The 21,775-nt window shown below is 34.3% G+C and overlaps 1 protein-coding gene across 1 annotated transcript in view; it reads left to right on the forward strand.

Moving 5' to 3' along the window:
• LOC113514596 (RING finger protein nhl-1) overlaps positions 1–21,775 on the forward strand; it is a 158,004-nt gene that overhangs the window by 70,375 nt on the left and 65,854 nt on the right. Inside the window, exon 3 of the mRNA XM_052901782.1 lies at positions 2,557–2,648. The gene's annotated coding sequence lies outside the window, so the exon portion shown is untranslated. The remainder of the gene's footprint in view (positions 1–2,556; positions 2,649–21,775) is intronic.

Below are 21,775 nucleotides of genomic sequence, written 5' to 3' on the forward strand. Positions count from 1 at the left end.
TATATATATATATATATATATATATATATATATATATATATATATATATATATATATAGTATATATATATATATAGATTTGATATTATTTTTACTATTACTTGAAAATATTATATTATAAAAATTTTTCTTGAAAAATTTGAAACGATCCAATTTTAGGACATAATTCGATACAATCACAAAAAGTATGAGGTACAAATCATCGATAAACCAGGAAATGGAAATGAATCGACATTCATCGGGAGTTCATCCTCATGTCCTACAGCCTCAATGGTCGCGTACTGCGCGGTTTCAGAGATGTTTCCTCCCACGAACACTCAGGTTGTGGAATGAGCTCCCTGCCGAGGTTTTCCCAAGAGACTACAGAATGGGGTCCTTTAAAAGGGGAGTAAAAAGGTTTCTTCAGGGTCGGCAACGCGCGCGTAATATCTCTCGTATTGCTGGTGTTCATAGGTTACGGTAGCCACTTACCATCAGGTGGGCCGTGTGTTTGTTTGCCACCTCAGTGGTATAAAAAAAAATTAAATGTTGGGGGATTTTGCCAGTACTTATTGCCATGCTTAGTACCTGGATTGGCAACGGAACACCCACGGGAAAGGAATAGGTGGCCTGTTCATTCTATTAATGCTGAGACTACATGACCAAAAGCCTATGTTACTCGCTAGAAATGTATCTTTCTACAAGTGAAAGAATTATTAAAATCGTTTTAGTAGTTTTTGAAATTATCCATCAACAAACAAACTTGCCTCTTTATAATATTACTATCGATACTTTTAATTGAAATATTTGAATTAAGAATACTTGTGTTGTTGTTGTTTTTCACTTCGCAACAAACAACTTTATTTTTCCGCAAAGAAAAAAAAAAAAACTTTCATTATCAAAAAATAAACATGGAACACCAACACGGAAGTAAAATTCTAAATTCGTAAAGTTAGTTAATTAAAGAATTATAATTAACCTGTTCGTAGTCTGATCATGTTGCAAATTACATCGTTTGAATAACAATAATATACAGGGGGGAGAGGGATTGTTAGTAAGGGGGCGTCAATTCCCATTGCTAGCGATATACCCTGTCAGGTCGACCTCCACGTGGTACACTCTGGAAACCATCGTAGTCGATTCCAGGTGTATTCATCACGGTGGGCTAACTGACCTACCTTTTCAGTCTAACTTATCAACCCTCTAATACTCCGCTAGCTTTTACCGTTAGCATATACGGCATTACCATTCCATTATTATTCATTGACAAAAAAAAAAACAACTTAACATGTCTTATTTTAATATTTTATTAGCAAAATAAATATTACACTCTGAAACACAGTTCTCTAGTTAAATGCCAAATGAATCGTCGATAGACATGTTTTCGACAGTGTCTGTGAAAGAATAATAAGTCAGATATTGCTATCTCGTTCTATGATATATATATCACCATATATTTTAATACGTAGTTAATATAATGGTATTTACTTAGATTATATAGGTAGAGTGTCTCCATACAAACGCTTTGAGAAAAAATGGGTCAACTTTTTCATACAATTTTGCCTGAAAAATAGTTGAGTGATTCATATTTTTATAACGTTTATATTTATTTGTCATAGAAAATTTGCATAACCGAACAACTAGTACCGCGAGTCTTTTTTTTTCTAATGGATGATAATGGAACAGTAACCCCACCCGCGCTATCGGTATATACCGGCGGGGCACCAGTGAAGGATGATAGGTGAGGATGAAGTAGGTCAGTTAGTCCATCGTGACGAATTCGACAAGAATTGTTCACGATGGTTTCCAGGGGGAACCATCGTGGAGTTCAACCTAATAAGGTATATTGCTAACAAACAATCCCTTTCCCCGGTAGCGCGAGTCAAAAATCTGCTACCGATGGTGTCGAATGCAACAAGAAAATACAGTAGGAATGATGGGATTCTTTTATAAACACTTTCTAAGGGCAGGTCATCAAAATACACGCAAACCTTAATAGCGACTTTTACATTGTCAACAACGCCATCTAGTATCTATTTTCAAACTAGATTTTCGATATAAAAAATACATTTCTTAAACAATAACAAATTTTCAAATCGATGAATACCAATCGAATGAGTACGTATGATGTACTCATATTTGTAATTTAAGAAATTGAAACACAGTCAAAATTTAAAAATAACAGTTGAACCTTTCACTCTGTATGCGATTAACAAAAATTAATTACAAAAAATTCTGAATAATAAGAGGGAGGGAGACTTTGTACAAAAGTCGTTTGCTTGGGTACCTCTGTCCCATTCGTGTTTCAACCGTAAAACAGTTGTGTTTACATGGCTGTATTTCGGTTTGAAGGGTAGGATATGGCGTGAATTTACAGGGTACAGAGGAATAACAGTTGAGTCCTCAGGAATGGCAACGCATGGGGGGTATCATGGGCGAAACAGTATACTCTGTTATGTCCATGGTACTGCTCATGTCTATAGGCGACGGTTACCACTTTCCAGCAGGTGAGTCGTCAGCTTGTTTGCCATTCTAAGTTGTATAAAAAAATTATATAAGTCTCGTTTTTCGATTACAGGTGGTGTAATCTTCTAGAAGGGAGGCGCGTCACATAGAAGATTCGTGCGGGCCCGCCTACTGGCTGGGCCCCCGCTGTGAAAAGTATTTAAAGTAAGTTATTTATATATTATATATTATTAATAATTATTATGAATATTATAGACTAAGGGCCGGTTCCTATCTTCGCACGGGTGGACATTTTTATGACATTTTGAAAAGTGGTTATTGTGACATAACGATAATAGTTGGGCATATAGTATCGCGAGGTTTTTTGTAGTGATTGATATTTTCTTCAATATTGTAGAACATACTTTTGTTCTATCACCAATAGTTTCCGCAACGCACGCGACGAAAGATATTTGTTAACATTCTTTTTACACCTTGAGTTATATTACTAAAGTTTTAGTAAGGATCCCTAATCTTTTCTAGCAATAAATATAGTCTATGTTACTCAGAGTGAATGTAGTTTTCTAATGGTGAAAGAATTTTTTTAAATCGGCAAAGTAGTTTTTAAGTTTTTTTTTTTTTTTTTTTACAACACAGGGGGCAAACGAGCATGCGGCTCACCTGATGGTAAGTGACTACCGCCGCCCATGATCACCCACAACACCAGCGGCATTGCAGGTATGCTGCCGGCCTTTTAAAAAGGAATATACTCTTTTCTTGAAGGTTATGTTGTCGTATCGGTTCGGAAATACTGCTGCTGGAAGTTGATTCCAAAGAATGGTTGTGCGTGGAAGAAAGTGCCTTGAAAAACGCACGGTGGAAGACCGCCACTCGTCCAGATGATTGGGATGAAACTTTAGTTTGTGGCGGGTTGTACGGTGGTGAAAATCAGCAGCAGGTATCAATCCGAACAATTCCTCAGAACACTCCCCATGATAAATTCGGTAGAAGATGCACAGAGACGCAACATCTCTGCGCAGTTTCAATGGGTCAAGTCGGACAGTAAGGCGTTGACTATCGATAATTCGAGCCGCCCGACTTTGAATGCGGTCTAACGGAAGGAGTTGGTACTGTGGCGCTCCTGCCCACAGGTGAGAACAGTATTCCATATGCGGCCTGACTTGGGCTTTATATAATTTCAGGCGGTGTTCTGGCATGAAATATCGTCTCACCCTATTGAGCACTCCTAACTTTTTGGAAGCTATCTTAGCCTTCTCCTCCAGATGACCGCAAAACTGGACGTCGCAAGATATATCAACGCCCAGAATTCCTAGACTTGACTTTTTATCAAGGGAAGTGCCCTGAAAGTGAGGAGATACGACAAACGGCGTCTTTTTTGCGGTAAACGCGCAGACTTGTGTCTTTTTGGGGTTAAATTGGACAAGATTTTGTTCACCCCAGATTTGATGGAGTGAAGTTTCGATTTCAGACACAAGTCTATTCCGGCACTCATCGGTATGTGCCCGCGAGATCTTTGCATGACCGGTATATAATGTATCTCCTGTACTGTCGTCCGCATAGCAATGAATATTACTTATCTGTAACATATCATTGATATGCAGAAGAAACAGAGTCGGAGATAGTACACAGCCTTGCGGGACACCAGCATTCAAAGGTTTTAAATCAGAGCATGCACCGTCGACTACGACCTTAATGCTACGTTCCTTGAGAAAACTGGCGACCCAAATGCACAGTCTCGCAGGCAACCCAAATGAAGGTAAATTCTATGCCACACCCGATCAAAGGCCTTCGCAATATCCAGACTAACTGCTAAGGCCTCTCCCTTACTCTCGATTGCCACTGCCCATCGGTGTGTTAAGTAAGCTAAAAGATCACCGGCCGAACGTCCCTGTCGAAAGCCATACTGGCGATCACAGATCAGCCGGTGCTCTTCTAGGTACCGGAGCAGTTGACGGTTAATGATGGATTACAAACATACAATTATTCATTACAAACATACATACACACAAAAATACAAATCTTTCCTCTTTATAATATTAGCGTAGATATAGATAATTACTTAAATTTAATTTACTCACGAAAACAAATTCAATGTTAATAACATTTAAATAAACCAAATCATAATTAATTTAGATAATTAATTATTCAAATAACATTATGATATTGGATTTAATAATAATTATAGATAATTACCTAAATTTATTTACAAAAATAAATTTAATCCTAACAATATTTGTAATAAACCAAATAATTAATATTTTCAACCGACTTTCAGAAGAAGATTCTTAATTCGGTTGTATGTTTACCAGTTATTTCAATATAAAAACTAAACTTCTAAACAGTTTTCATAAGATTTCTATGGTATCGATCTGTAAGTATGTATATCCATTCGGATAAAAAATAATTTTCTTAATCCGTTTACAACTGATCAAGTTATGAGGTAAGATAAACATAAAAAAAAACTATAACCAAATTGAGAATCTTCTTTTTGAATACGGTTAAAAATTAGTTCTTTAAAAACAGTTATATTTTGTTAACAATAGTTATATTTAGTTAAAAACAGTTATATTTTGTTAACAACAGTTATATTTTGTTAAAAACAGTTATAATTAGTTAAAAATAGCTATAATTTCTATAGCATTTACAGAATATGAAAAACATAAGTTGTTATAAAGTACACAGGTTATAAAAGAAATAAACAGGTTTAATTTTTAAAATCAGTCTTCTGTCTTCCTCAAAAAAAATACGTGTTGAGAAATGACAAAAAATTAAATAATACAAAAGCTTTGAAATTGTTTGCCGTTTATCTTTGAGAAAGTATATCATTGGTAGAACACTTAAAAGGGATTTAATAATAACAATAAAACATAATTTTTATTAAAGTAAACTTAACAATAAACATTTTTGTATAGTTACTTTTTATAAACTACCGCCCAGTTCGTAACGCAAATTCAGCTTAGAAGAACGGGCAAGAAACACAGCTGTTGCTTTTTCAAATCTAAGTTTACATGGAAGGAATTATGAATGGATAAAATGATTACCACAAACTTCGTATTTATAATGAAAAACAAAATAAAAAGCTGTCATCATCATCATTTCAGCCATTATCCGTCCACTGCTGGACATAAGCCTCCCCCATAAATAACAGTCCTGAGCCACCCGCATCCACTGACTCCCTACAACGTATTTCAGGTCATCACTCCATCTAGTGTGGGATTATACACTGCGTTTGCCCGTACGCATTCGCCTCTTAAAAACCTATCTTCCCCATCGGTTGTGTAGTTCTTCAAGCTATGTGACTAGCCCATTGCCACTTCAGCTTGATTATCCTTAAAAATCTATCAAGCTACAATCAATTACAGTGGGGGAAAGGGTTTGTTAGTAATATGGATTACCAGTCCCGTTGCTAGCAATATACCCTATCAGGTTGACCTCCACGTGGTCCCCCTGGAAACTATCGTCATGAATTCCAAGTGTGTCCATCACGATGGGCTAACTGTACTACCTATTCATCATCACCTATCATCTCTCTCTAGTGCCCCGCCAGCGTATACCGTTAGCGCAGGTGGGGTTACCATTCCATTAGCATCGATAAAAAAAAAATCAATTAGTGTATAATCGATTAAAAAAAAAGTTAAAGAACATTATAAATATTACTCTATAGATTTTAGTAAACCTCTATACGTTATAGAAACTGCCGAGCCGATAATACGTATAAGTGAATAAAGTCAAGACTATCAGATGGTGTCCTAAATGCGGTCGCGTTTGTCACAAACGATAAATCCCCCGGGTCGCAACTTGTAAAAATCCTACTTTATTTCAGAACTTTGTCCTTCAAGGACTGAGGTATTTGCATTTTTTTTTTTATCTTATTACGGAATTTGACGATGTTTTTATTTGTTGATAAAATATACACATTTCATAACAAACCAAAATGAGTCGTAGGCATATTTCTTTACAACTCTTTTCTCCAGAACTCATCGGAGTTTCCGGAAAATATTAAAATATGCTATGTTAGCTATTGTTCACATGGTGCTTTGTTACTGATGAAGATGCCTTATCTCCCTTCGAAACGTAATTTAGGAATCAGTCCGGAAAAAATCATACTTCAATTGTCGTAAAATTAATGACTTTGATTTAAAAACTAAACTATTATACGAAGTCCTGAAAAGAGTGAACGAGAAAGAACGAGAAAGAGTGAAAGAATATTAATTAAAATAATAGAGAATAGAAGAGGCAAAATGCTGGGCCACCTTATACGACATGACGATTTTTTAAGATAGTATATATCTTTATATGCCTATATATTTATTTGCCCTCTATTTTTCCTTCATAGTAGAAGGAAAAATAGAGGGCAAAAGAAGAAGAGGAAGACCGAGGAATAACTACATGGGACAGATAAAAGGAAACACTAGGTGTCATGTCGTATAAGGAGGTCAAGGTTATGGCCTGGGATAGAGCTGGCTGGAAAAGATGCATAAATTAGTTGCACCGACAAGAGGACACTCTTAAATGAAAAGAGAGATACGAAATTTGATACCATATGTATAGGACTAATCTGTAGGTATATCCTTTCAGATAAAAACAAATCCAAATTGGCCTAAAACTGACGAAGTTATGAGGTAACGAACATAAAAAAAAAACAAAAACAACCGAATTGAGAACTTCTTTTTTTGATGTCGATTCAAAATATAACCATGCAGGCATAAATTGACATGTTCTGACATTAATATCAGTAGCCGTCAGGAATGGCAACGCATGGGGGGTATCATGGGCGAAACAGTATACTCTGTTATGTCCATAGTACTGCTCATGTCTAAAGACGAAGGTTACCATTTTCCATCAGGTGGACCGTCACTTTGTTTGCCATTCTAAGTTGCAAAAAAAAAACTGTCTATCAGAAATAAAACAGAAATCTAAAAAAACTAAATTTTTGCCTAACTTCCATTGAAATTTAACAAACAACTCATTGGAAAATGAAAGGATTGTGTGCACTTTAAAACCGGTGGTTCCATCGAAAACATGTTTTCGTTCAGTACCTTATCTTTAAAAATATTCTGCATAGTCTTCTATTAAAATAATTGATTGAGGTAAGCTGACTCGTCGAACCGTTTCGCAAAAAATAACTTCGATTATGAATCCTTTCTAAAGAAACCTAAGATTATAGATTTTAATAAAGAAAATGGACTTGAAGCTCGTCCATGATAATAAATTGGGTCGTGATTTAATGAAGATAATATAATAATGTTTGTTTAGACGATTTCTAAAAAAAATTATCAATTTGTTTATATACTCGTATATATATTTTTTTTGTTTTTATTATCTCATAACTCCGTCAGTTCTGAAACGATTTGGAAAATTTCTTTATTTATAACATCTGAAAGGATATACTTACAGCTTGATGCATTAGTTTAGTTTTGGAATTAAAATAACTGGTTTGCCATAATTGAATAATTGAAGTGCATTTTTAATTTCCAATTTTATATTTAATTAATGTAATATAATCAGTTTAGTAGTTTAGTTTTTAATTTAAAATAACTTATTTAACAACGACTGCGTCGAAGCTTTTTTTTTTGTAAAAATAATCTATTATCATCATTTCTAAATATAATTTAAGTAAAAAAAAAAAATTCGTCTATAGAACTCTTTATTCCTTAGTGATATTATGTTAAAATGTGCATTTGTTGACACTTGATGGAATTTTGAAGGTACATAATTTTTATAATTTAAATACTTCTTGAGGGCTGCTGAACTTCACTTTTTTTTTAACTTTAACTTCGTCCACTGCTGGACCTAAGGCTTAAGGTTTTTGCCAGTAATTGCTATGCTTGGCAGGCGGCTTGGCAAACGCAGTTAGGCTTTTAGAGATGTTTAAAGAGGAATCCTGCTGCCTATCCCTTGTACTACCTTCTTAATGCTCCTCAAATAATGCGTCTAAACTGCGCTCACCATGTACCCCATGTTGTATAGGCATTCCGTTACCCGTATCCAATAGCGAGGATGCCTTAAGAACGGTACCGCAAACCATAAAAAAATCTCTTGTACTTAGTCGCCTTTTATGACACCCACGCAAAAGAAAGGAGTGGCCCATTCTATGCCGTGACCACACGGCCTAAGATGTGCTTAGTGCGTGTTAAAGTAATTAAATTACAAATATAATTATGAGAAATTGGTGCCTGAAATAGATATAAGAAAACCTGTATTACATATCACCAGGATAAAAGTTCCTTACAAAAACTATTCAATGGATTTAAATAGAATTTGATACACACATAGTTTATATCCTAAACTAAAATATATGATACTTTGTATAAAGATATATGCGGACAAAACCGCGAGGTACACCTAATATGTGTAATAAATGTACTTAATGTTATTGCAATGAGTGACACCCCTCAAACCGAAACACAGCCAAACAAGCCTAACTGCTTAGCGACAACACGTGTAGGGTTGTCTCTGGTTTCCAACTGTTGCCCTTGTGGTGAACATAACACAATGTGATGACAACAATGATAATTAAGAACTTTGTTCATAATGATAGATAGAACTAACGCTCTACAATATGAAGCCGCTTGTTTGGTTCAAAGTTATAGCCACACGTCAAAGTAATTTTATTCAAACATGTTACGCCATCCGTCACTTCTAAACTGCCATTAATACAAATCCAACAATTGCTATCCATCCTTATCTCGTATTTTCTGAGGCATTATTAATTAAAATTGAGTCGCTTCACGTAAAGCCTGCTCGAAGTTCGTGTTTTGTCCCGTCCAAAGTTTTATTATCCCGCTACAAATGAGTTAGTGTTTTAATAAATGCCATTTAGACATCAATCACGGTTCTGAAGCGATAGATTAGAAACGAGTACAGAAGAATTCTGTATCATCAGAGAAGATTTTTGAACAATTCGAAATAATAAGAAATCACCAGAGAGAGACTTTGTACAAAAGTCGATTACTTGGATACCTCTTTCCCATTCGTATTTCTACCGTGAAATAGTTGTTTTTGCATGGCTGTGTTTCGGTTTGAAGAGAATGGGATATGGCGTAAATTTACAGGGTACAGAGGAATAACACCTGAATCCTTAGAGATGTCAACGCATAGGGCGTATCATTGGCGAAACAGTACATTCTGTTATGTTCATGGTATTGCTCATGTCTATAGGCGACGGTTACCACTTTCGATCAGGTGAGCCGTCAGCTTATTTGCCATTCTAAGTTGTATAAAAAAAAGTAAATTAATTAATGATCCACATGATGAAATAAGCCATGTAATCCCGGTATAGAATAGGCCACCCCTTCCTTTCCTTTTCTTAGGAGGTCGACTAAGGGAACTTAATAGTCGAGGGATGAGCAGCAGTACATCTTTAAACATTTCAAAGCTTAAATGCGGTTGCCAATCTGTAAAGCATGGTAAGTACTGGCAAAATCTATCTTATGGGGGAAGCCTATGTCCAGCAGTGGACAGGTATATCAGCCGATGACTGTCTACTACTGGACATAGGCCTCCTCCATAAGGGGGTTTTGCCAGTAGCTGCCACGCTTGGCAACTATTAGGACAACATAATTATTACATTATTTTGCTAATTATATTTTAAGTGATGGATTAAGTCTTTTTGTTTAATTCTGTTATAATAAGTTTCTTTAGGAACACGTAAAACTTAGGAACCAGTTAAAAATACAATGTAAATGAGCGTAACTTTATTCTGACATTAAAAGACATCTCTGGAGAGACTTTTCATCAGCACCGCCATCTTGAATTACAACGTTGTAGAAAATATTATGTGTATTTAGATAACAGAATACACAGCTGTAAAGATACGCCGTTTTGATGATAAAAAAAAAAGTAGAAAAAATCTTTTTTCTTTGGTGGGTGAGAGTGTTATGTGAATTTCTTTTTTTTTTTAGGAACGTGTTCGAGGTAAAAATATAAATGGCCTTTACTTAAATAGACATAGATAACTTTAAGAAACTTTTCGGTTGTTTTTTTTTGTAATGTCAAATGGGGGTAGATTCTAAATTTGTCTTATTTTTTTAGGTATATGTGACGTCGTAACTTTGTTAACTATTTTATTTTCTGCAAGTTAGAATGCCAAACAAGCTGACGGCCCACTTAATGGAAAGCGATAAGCGTCTAAGTAAAAAGTTAAGTGACAAGTGTGTAGTCTGTCGCCCATGATACCCTTCATGAGTTGCTATTATGATAGCCTATATATATATATATATATATATATATATATATATATATATATATATATATATATATATATATATATATATATATATATATATATATATATATGTATACTCACATATTGGTGTCAATTTAATTTACAATCGAAGCTGAATCTGCGAAATTAAGCGAAATTAATTTCGCAGATTCAGAATTATTGGTTAAAAAGTGGCTCAAAAATATAGAATCTCCTCCTTTTTGAAATCACTTAAAAGAAGGGCCCTAATAGGTGTTTATTTAATAACATATTCTACTGCTATAACAAACATAAAAGTTTTCAACAATGGATGAATGTTTATTATTTTTTCACGCAAAAACACACACGCTCACAAACACACATGCGCGCGCACGCACGCACACACACACATACACACGCGTGCACACACATACGCGCACACACACACACACACACACACACACACACAGAGAGAGAGAGAGAGAGAGAGAGAGAGAGAGATTCACACGGGCGAAGCGGCGGGATGTAATTAGTTTTATGTAAATTTACAATGTCCAGTTCCTTACACACGTAAAGTACGTGTTCTTATCTTAATAAGTACATACTTATTTATTTGTTTATACCAGAAAAAAGTTTTCTTTGCATTTTACAGAATAAAAAACTTATCTCAATCCAACAAATAAACCTTTTTAAATTAAAGACGTGTGAATAATGTGAGTTATTTAATTTTTTTTGTAAGCATTTAATCAAGGGCGACCATTTATTTGGTGAGTGAGGAAATTTCATTGCGACTTTTTTAATGGTTGGCGGCTTTTATTCCACGTCTCTTGTTACCAAGTTGGAGCAACAGAAGAAACATTCAAAAGTTTTATGTCCTCCACTTGCCCGATGAATAAATATACGTTGCAGGGAAACAAGGAAATCAGGAATTTTAGAAAACACCTAGAGATATCACAAAATTTCATTATATTTCCAGGACCGGCCATATAGCTCGAGCGACTAATAGCTGACGGAAAAGAAAAAATTTAAAATAACGATATCGTGCTGGCAAATGTAGCGTGGGGCGGTCCCCATAAAATGAACGAAATGACGATTTTTTTTAATGGAAGATAATGAAATGGTAACCCCGCCCGCGCTAACGGTATACGCTGGCGGGGCACCAGTGAAGGATAATAAATGAGAATAAAAAAGGCAGGTCAATTAGCCCATCGTGATGAATACGCATAGAATCCAGCACCATGGTTTCTAGGGGGGACCACGGGAAGGGGTCAAGCTGGTTGGATTAAACAGTCTAAATTTATATAATATATATTTTATTAAAATATTTTCTATATTTATACCTACATACATATGTATGTAGGTGTCACGCCTGTCGCCCTTTAGGGTAGGCAGAAACAATTTGATTTATTTGCACTTGTATCTTTTTACCAAATTTAGTTTAATGAAAGAAGTATCACTGAATATATCCCATTTTTTTCTAACAACAATATGAATAGACTAAGTTATTCGACTTCAGCCGTTATTTCCTGGTATTTTTTTTTTATTTATTAAAAGGTATACACAATAGGTTACAATCAATAACATTATAAACATTTATATAAAGATAATAGTTTGAACTAGATTGAGACCCAGACAGGTGTACACACAGCATGGGTAAAGCAGTCGGCAAACAATGTTAAATTATAAATTATATAAAAAAGCATATGAATGTAGTAAATAACAATGAAGTACATACAAATAATAAAAATACATAAAGATATGGGCATGTCAAAGAGACTTGATGGCTGAATGTAAAATGCTTTTGAAGGTATCTAGTTTTCTTTTGAATGTATCTATTCTTAGTTATTTCACGAATTACCTAATATTCTCGTCTCTCCGCAACATATGTATCTCTCTTTCTAACAGTTTAAGGGTCGTTACGAGGTTCACGCGCCGCAACAAAACATATTTATTGTCATAAAAACTTGTTAAAATTATATATCTCTTGTTATAATTCATTTGTTGAATAAAATACTGTGGGTTTTAAGATCCTCGCTTTAATATTGTTTTACAAAATGTTTTCACCCTCGAATACTCAAGTTATGGATTGAGCTCCCTGCCGAGGCTTTTCCAACAGACTACAGTAAAGGGTTCTGGAGGGAGGGGAAAGGGATTGTTAGTAATGGGATCTAACAGTTCCATTGTTAGCAATGTACCCTATCAGGTCGACCTCCACGCGGTTCCCCCTGGAAATCATCGTTGTAAATTCTTACGGAATTCTTCACGATGGGCTAACTGACCTGCTTTCACCCTCATCTATCACCTCTCACTGGTGCCCCGGCAGCGTATATCGATGGCGCGGACGGGGTTACAATTCCATTTTCATCCATTAGAAAAAGGTATGCGGTTCTTTAAAAGGGGCATAAAGAGATTTCTTCAGGGTCGGCAACGCGCGCGTAATTCTTCTGGTATTAAGAGTGTTCACAGGCTACGGTAACCGCGTATCATCAGGTGGGCCGTATCTTTGCTATCTTAGTGGCATATAAAAAAAATATCATTTATTTTAGAAAAAAAAAATTGTAAGTAAATCTGTTATTTAAACCTTTTTTATTAAATATAAAAAAATGAATTGTGATGATTTTCTTTTTTTTATACAACTTAGAATGGCAAACAAGCTGACGGAAAGTATCGTCGCCTATAGACATGAGCAGTACCATGGACATAACACAGTATACTGTTTCGCCTATGATATCCTCCATGCGTTGCCATTCCTGAGGACTCAGATGTTATTCCTCTGTACCCTGTAAATTCACGTCATATCCCACCTTTAAAAACGAAACACAGCCATGCAAACACAACTGCTTCACGGTAGAAACACGAATGAGACAGAGGTGCCCAAGCAATCGACTTTTGTATAAAGTCTCCCTCTGATTTTTTGCAATAAACATGATGTTAGTTTCATACTATTTTTATCCTGATTAATGTTTTAAATTTTCAATAAATATACGAAAGGTAACGATCCAAAAAAAAAATGTAATAAACAAATCTACTGAAAAAGGGAAGGTGTGAGAAAAAATCCAATTACGGCCCGCCATTATGTTTAACGACGCACTTCTAAAGACTTAGGGTATCCCTTTACATGATCTTAATGTAAGAGAGGGCTTCTTAATGCAAATTTTTAGTACACTACCAAATTAGAATGGCCTAGGAGGGCACAGGATAAAATAAGTGCAAAAAATACCCGCCGGATCTAAGAGTTCGTTTTGTAAATGGAGACATTATGTCTAATTTAGCCTGTAGGTAAAATTAATGAAAATGTCTCCCATTCAATAAGTTAATTTAAAATTAGATTTCGTGTTATATTCTTAAACATAATTATTTCTCAACCGATTTCGAGGTTCTCAATTCGGTTGTATGTTATAGTGGGGGAAAGGGATTGTTAGCAATGGAGTTTGACAGCCCCATTCCTAGCAATATGCCCTATTAGATCGACCTCCACGTGGTTCCCCCTAGAAACCATCGTGCACAATTCTTGTTGTATTCGTCACGATGGGCTAACTGACCTGTTTCATCCTCACTTATCATCTCTCACTGGTGCCCCGCCAGCGTATACCGTTAGCGCAGGCGGGATTACCATTCCATTATCATCCATTAAAAAAAATGGGTTGTATATTGTATTTGTTACCTCATAACTTCTTCAGTTTTAAACCGATTTGGATAATGATTTTTTTTATTTAAAAGAATAAACTTACAAATTTGTTCCATAGACATTTTATGGAAATCGTTTCAATAGTTCAGATTGAAAAAGAAAAAAACTGGATTTACCACAATTAAAGTTTTTTTTTTTATACAACTTAGAATGGCAAACAAGCTGACGGCTCACCTAATGAAAAGTGGTAACCGTCGCCTATAGACACGAGCAGTGCCATGGACATAACAGAGTATACTGTTTTGCCCATGATACCCCCCATGCGTTGCCATTCCTGAGGACTCAGATGTTATTCCTCTGTACCCTGTAAATTCACACCATATCCCACCCTTCAAACCGAAACACAGCCATGCAAACACAACTGCTTTACGGTTGAAACAAGAATGGGACAGAGGTACCCAAGCAATCGACTTTTGTACTAAGTACAATTAAAATACAAAGTACATTCTAAGTTACTAAAAAAATGTTTATTATGTTTATTACATATATACATATGTATATATGTATTATGTATTAAGTATATATGTAGTATGTATTATGTAATAAACATACTCCAATTGCGCGTAAGAAGTCGTGAATAAAAACTATTTTACTAATAAATATTCAAACTTCGTAGAAAATAATATAACATTTTGAACAAGTTTTAAAGGAACAATTTGGAAATTAATGTAAAAAAAGATTGCTATTGAATTTTCTTCCTACGCACTTCCTCCCTCGTCTGAGGGCTGCTACCGAAATTGATATTACGAACAGCTAAGGCCACATAACAATACTCTTTTATTGTTATCACTTATATTTATTGTATAATTTCTATCTCGCGTGAGATAGCCTTTGTAAACATTCTACCTACATCAAGCTCGCAACATAATCACGTAAGTCTGGGATGGTAACAGAAGATTTATGAAAGGAACAGGTTTTCGTTATAAAATTGGCAATAGACTTCGAAAACGAGGTTTTCAATTCAATTGTATTTTTATTTTATGTTTATTACCTCATAACTACGTCAGTTATGAGGTATAGGTATAAATCGATTTGGAAAATTATTTTTTGTCTCAAATGATATACTTACAGATTGGTTCCGTAGAAATTTTACCAAAATCGGTTAAGTGCTTTAATTTTTAAATCAAAAAAGTTTTTCCATAACTGTAGTTTTTTTATGGAATATAATCCTAAATTACTTATAATGATGATAAAAAATACATGTGTTACGAAAAGTATTAAATACTAGCTATTATATTTCCTGTGGTTTTGCTCGCGTGAATCAATGAAGTATCCTATGTGCTAAATTGGAATATAAGTTACCTGTTAATAAGTTATTTTGTAAAACAAAATTGCTTCTTGTTTATTTTCTTTAAATCTGTTTGCCAATCAACAAAATCCTCCTCCAACCATTTTCATTCTTGTCTTTCTTGAGCCACTCTGTCCTATATTACTCTTGCCACTTCCCTCTTTATATACATACATATGTATATACAAGAACTGCTCGTTTCTTGTATATACATATGTATCGACTGTATATACGTATGTACAAAAGGTATTATAAATTACTCAAGGTAAATTCTTGCTCAAAAGAGGAAAGGACTATACTACGTACAAATAAAATCATTTGACAAAAGAAGTTAAAAAACAGTAAGTATTTATGATTTGTTTTCATTCTGCTACATTAACCCTTCTTTGCATAATGGTGGAAATTTCCATCATAACACTGAATGCCCAAAAATTATATAAAAGGCGAAGTTCACTTTAAGTTCATCGTGTCTGGATACCTTCTTAATATCCATTGCAGAAAACAAACCATATCTGTAAATATATTTTTTTAACTATTTTTTCCTTTACTTTTGAACATGAATTATATCACCTTGATTTATTTCACCAATAGAAAAAAAACAGGGAAAGAAGGGTTAACTATTTATACTAATCAGAATGGCGGGGATCAATTGAAAATATCACTAGCGCTGCAGGATGAGTCGTAGAGTCGCTATAAAACTTCAACTGAGCTCTTCCTACTTTGCCGATGTTGTAATTTGCATTTACCAGCGTCGTTCCATTTCCAGCGAGACCGGTCACAGTTAAAAGAGCAGCCTTTTCTAATTGGAAACCCGACTGTTTCTATTTTTTTTTTTTTACATTGCGGCGATACTTGAAATTGACGTCCTTAATCAGATGCGAATCTTTTATTTCTATTTTCTACTGTGATTTATGTTTTAAAGTTTTTTTTTTTTTTATTAAAATATGGCTTTTGAAGTGATTTCTAAAAACACAAATTTAATTTGTATATACACACATACGTACATACCATATCATATATATATTTTCACTTGAGAAAGATATACGCCAAATGCAAAGTATATATATTTCAATTTATAAGATAAACTGTTAAGGTATCAAAAGTTAACAAACAAATAAACTTTCACTTCGTTTGATATCTAAAAAAATCCCCAATTTAAAACAAAAAGATAAATTAAGCATCTTATTATTTTAGTACTCTCTTAAAACTTTGTTTCAAAACAGAGATAATAGTCAGAAATTCAGATTTGTGTCATAAACCTGGTATTATTACGAGTCGTTTTCATTTAAAGCTCAGAATATTTGTGGATATAAACAAAGTTACACTCAAGTTATCACTTAAAAGACATAAATCGCCCGTAGTACTTATATTAAAACACTTGAAGAGTTCTTTGCTGTTATTTGAGTGGCACACTTCTTGTGTTTATGAAAATATTAATTTAAGTAGATAAAAGATTTATTTTTAAAATAACACAATTAACATGAAAAGGTTTTGCTGGAAGAAATCTCTTATTAGAGATAAGCTCGCCTTTGTACATTATGTTTATAATGAATTGTAATTAACAGTATGTTTTGTGTACAATAAAAGAATAAAAAAACTAATACCTTATTGTACTAAGATGTCATCTTGCAGAACTCCATATCACTATTTATTTAATTAGAATTATTTTGTTTAACTCAGTTACTATTAAAATGTGTTCGACTGTCATGTGAAAGGTTATAGAACGTCTGGTAATAATAATAGTAATAAATCTTCGAGTGTTGCCAGTCGCGCACACTCTAATTGTATTGGAATTAAAAAAAATCTAATCCGTTTGATAATGAGAAAGGAAATAGCGTATTACCTGTTCCTTCGTGCTCACAATGTCGTAAATGCATCTTATCGTGTTACGACTACTAGCAATACAATTACTACGATTATTATTACCACTACTACCACTATCATTATTACTACTAACACAAACGCTCCTACCATTATCACTCCTACCATTATCACTACTACCCTTTCAACTAGCACTAGTACCGCTATTATTTACGAAAGCGAGACTTTGTACAAAAGCTGTTTGCTTGGACACTTTTGTTTTGTTACACATTCGTGTTTCTATCGTGAAGTAGTTATGTTTGCATGGCTATGTTTCGGTTTGAAGGGTTGATAGGTGAAAATGGAATGGTAACCCCGCCAGCGTTGACGGGATACGCTGGCGGAGCACCAGTGAAGGGTGATCGATGAGAATGAAAACAGGTCAGTTAGCCCATCATGATGAATTCATCAGGAATTAACCATGATAGTTTCCATGATAGTTTCGACCTGGTTGGGTATATTGCTAGCAATAGGATTCTCAGTCGATTAGGGTACAGAGGAACAACATCTGGGTCCTCAGAAATTATAACGCATGGGTGAGCATCATGGGCGAAACAGTATACTCTGTTATGTCCATGATACTGCTCATGTCTATAGGCAACGATAACCACTTTCCATCAGGTGGGCCGTCAGCTTGTTTGCCATTCTAAGTTGCAAAAAACATTACCACAACTACTACTACCATTACCACAAAGACTACTACTGCAGTGTAGTAGATAGAAAACTGTAGGTATATTACATTCAATGCGTGGAAATAATCTAAACTTATATTATTAAGAGGAAAAAATTTTCTTTTGTTTGTAATGAATTAATACAAAAACAAATTTTTATTAAAAATTCTTTCAACTATAGCAAGCTACATTAACAACGAAGCAAATTGGACTGCATTTATTAAAAAAAAATGCTAAAGCGGATCGCTGTTAAAAAACATAAAGATAATGCGACAGTCGCTTAAAACGCTCAGTGTAAAACATACTCGTATAGAAGAAAAATGCAGCGGTCACTGTGTTAATGTCATACTGCATGAATATATCACATATTCATGCAGATGTGACTTTAACGCAGTGATACCTGATAAAAATGCAATTTTGCCCGTAAAAATGCGAAATACTCGTATACTTGATATAAAATCTAATGTTGTTATTTTGTTAGTGGAAGTCATAAAAATGTTATTATAGCAACAAGTCGTCAACTTGTTTGCTATTGTAAGTTGCATAAAAAAAGGTCAAATATAAGTTACCTGCCCAATGCGTGAAGTACTAGCAGAATGATTGTGACAAATTAGATAATATTCGGGAGGAAAGGGATTGTTAGTAATGAAGACTGAGAATCCTATTGCTAGCAATATACCCAACCAAGTCGACCTCCTCGCGGTTCTCCCTGGAAACTATCATGGTTAATTCCTGATGAATTCATCATGATGGGCTAACTGGCCTGTTTTCATTCTCATCTATCACCGTTCACTGGTGCTCCGCCAGCGTATCCCCGTTAGCGCAGGCAGGGTTACCATTCCATTTTCACCCATCAAAAAAAAAAACTAAATAATATCCAGTAAACATCATATTTAATACTAGCGATTTTCCCCGGCTTCGTATACATGTAGAGTGATGGAAAGATAGATTATTATTTGAGGCCTATAAAATCGAAAACAGCTAAATCCATGATTGTCAAATGGTGGAAACTACAAAAACTAATATTTTGTCAAGGATATGGAACGATGTTCTATATTTTAAACCAAATTGAAAAATAATAATAATAATAAATAATTAATAGAACTTTAAATTAAGAGAAATATTTGAGTACAGATTGAAAATGAAATCGATTTTATTGCATTTAGCTGCCTCTGATTTTATAGACCTCATAATTGAATAATTCAAGTGAAATACAGTAACATAAATTACAGATTAAAATATATACATAAAGTACAGTATTTTATATTAGTTTTAATAGGCAAATTTTTGATACTTTGGATCCATCATTATCATTAATATCTCAGACATGATCCGTCCACTGCTGAAAACAAGCCTCCTCCATAGACTGCCATAAGGAACGGTTTTAAGGTACCTGCATAACAGTACCACTGACTCCCTGCAATACATTTGAGGTCGCAATGGAGTGTCGTTTAGTAAGTTACGTAATTGTATTATTAAAGAGGTGTATACTTTTTTGAAATTAATATATAGCCTATATTATTCGCTGATTCAATTTCTGTAAGTGAAAAAAAAATTAAAATCGATTGAGTAGTTTTTTTTTTTTATTTTTTTTACACAACTTAGAATGGCAAACAAGCTGAAGCCCTACCTGATGGAAAGCGGTAACCGTCGCCTATAGATATGAGCAGTACCATAGACATAACAGAGTATACTGTTCCGCCCATGATACCCCCCATGCATTGCCATTCCTGAGGACTCAGGTTTTATTCCTCTGTACCCTGTAAATTCACGCCATATCCCACCCTTCAAACCGAAACATAGCCATGCAAATACAACTGCTTGACGAATGAACAGAATGAAATTGAAACACGAATGGACAGAGGTACCCAAGCAATCGACTTTTGTACAAAGTCTTCCTCTAGTTTTTGAGTTTATCCATTATAATCAAACAAACAGTCAAGCCTGACTTCTTTATAATATTAATATAGACATAAAATAGTGCAAAAAAAAAACAATAGCTGAGTTTCGTCTCCATTCTTATCAGCTAAAATAACATTTCGAATTGTACCATAAAATCATAAAAAATGTTTAATGGTTTACCATCAAAATGTTTAAAATTAAGTTTATTTAATTAAAAATAATTTCTATTCTATATAATCTTTATTGCAAATATTGAAACAGCTTATCATAAAATTTACTCTAAAATACTAAGACAAAGATGTAATCAAATTCGTTTCTAGCTAATGGTAATTCATCATAACAAACACATTTAATTAATTATCGACCATACGATAAAAGAAATAAGGTAACAAATAGTACTACCCTATTAGGAGTATCTCGAAGCGGACTCTATTTGAAATAGCATTAAAATTCGTTCCAGGGCACGGCAGTAAACAGAAATGTGTTAACATAAGCAATAAATGGAGATGGCCTTCATTTCGCTGCGAAATTGAAACATGGACGTGCAAATATTATAACTTCCTTTAATAATGAAAATATGGTAAATAGGTTCTAGAGATTGCTATGTTTTATGAGATTTCATTACTAGTGTTATCTTATTTTCGCATATGGGGTCAGTTAAGCCGTTGCGCGTCGACCCATATGGGTTTTTTTTTTGTGCTTCCCCCTGCCTTATACCATTACCCGCGGTTTAAGATATCTGTAGTCCCCTGGCTCTGGATAAGCCGTTCCCGGTAGACTCATACGCATACTTTCCAACGAATTGCAGTTGCACATCAAGTGTTGTCACACACGCACACACACAAACACACACACACACATACGTGTATGCCAAGCATATTTGCTATTTAAAATTACTACACGAAGAGTTCATAGGTTATGTTATAGTAATTCATTCAAGCAAATTCACTACCTACAGCTGGTACGAAACATAATTGATAATTATTTATTTACATAACAAGATAACATTACATCTTGCCTCAAACTTAGCACTGCATGGTTTGCCTAACAATCTAAGATATAATTTTCAGGAACGCCCCAAGTCTCTCTCAGTACTCGACGTGTTTACGTTTGACAAAGCAAACACATTACTTAACACAACAAAGTTGGATTATTAGAGAACGATATCTCACAAACAAATATTTATTTAGCGTCACATTTGTATATATATTCGTAAATAAATATCTATATTTGTATATTTCACATCTGATATACATATCTAATACTTAAATAACAGACTACTGTTGGTAATATAAAACTTATCGGTTTAAAAATACTATTAAATAGATTTTTTTTTATTTTTAACCAACTTAAAAAACACTTGCAGTGCTCTCAATTTGCTTGTGTTCTTTATATGTTTGTTACCTCATAACTCCAACAGTTCTAAATCGATTTGGAAAATTCTTCTTTTATCTAAAAGAATACGTTTACAGATAAGTCCAATGGAAATTTTATCAAAATCTGTTTAGTAGTTTAGTTAAAAAAGAACGGGTTTTGACGCAATTCAAGTCGATTTTTTTCGACAAACAATTTAATTATATTTTAATACTTGAAGTGGCAAACAAACTGACAGTCCATCTAATAGAAAGTGGAAACTGTTGCCTATAAATATTTGGTCATATAATGTTATTTTTTTTATACAACTTAGAATGGCAAACAAGCTGACGGTCCACCTAATGGAAAATGGTAACCGTCGCC

The sequence above is a fragment of the Galleria mellonella genome, unplaced genomic scaffold (genome assembly GCF_026898425.1).
Source record: "Galleria mellonella isolate WM207_F2 unplaced genomic scaffold, CSIRO_AGI_GalMel_v1 utg80, whole genome shotgun sequence".
Lineage (NCBI taxonomy): Eukaryota > Metazoa > Arthropoda > Insecta > Lepidoptera > Pyralidae > Galleria > Galleria mellonella.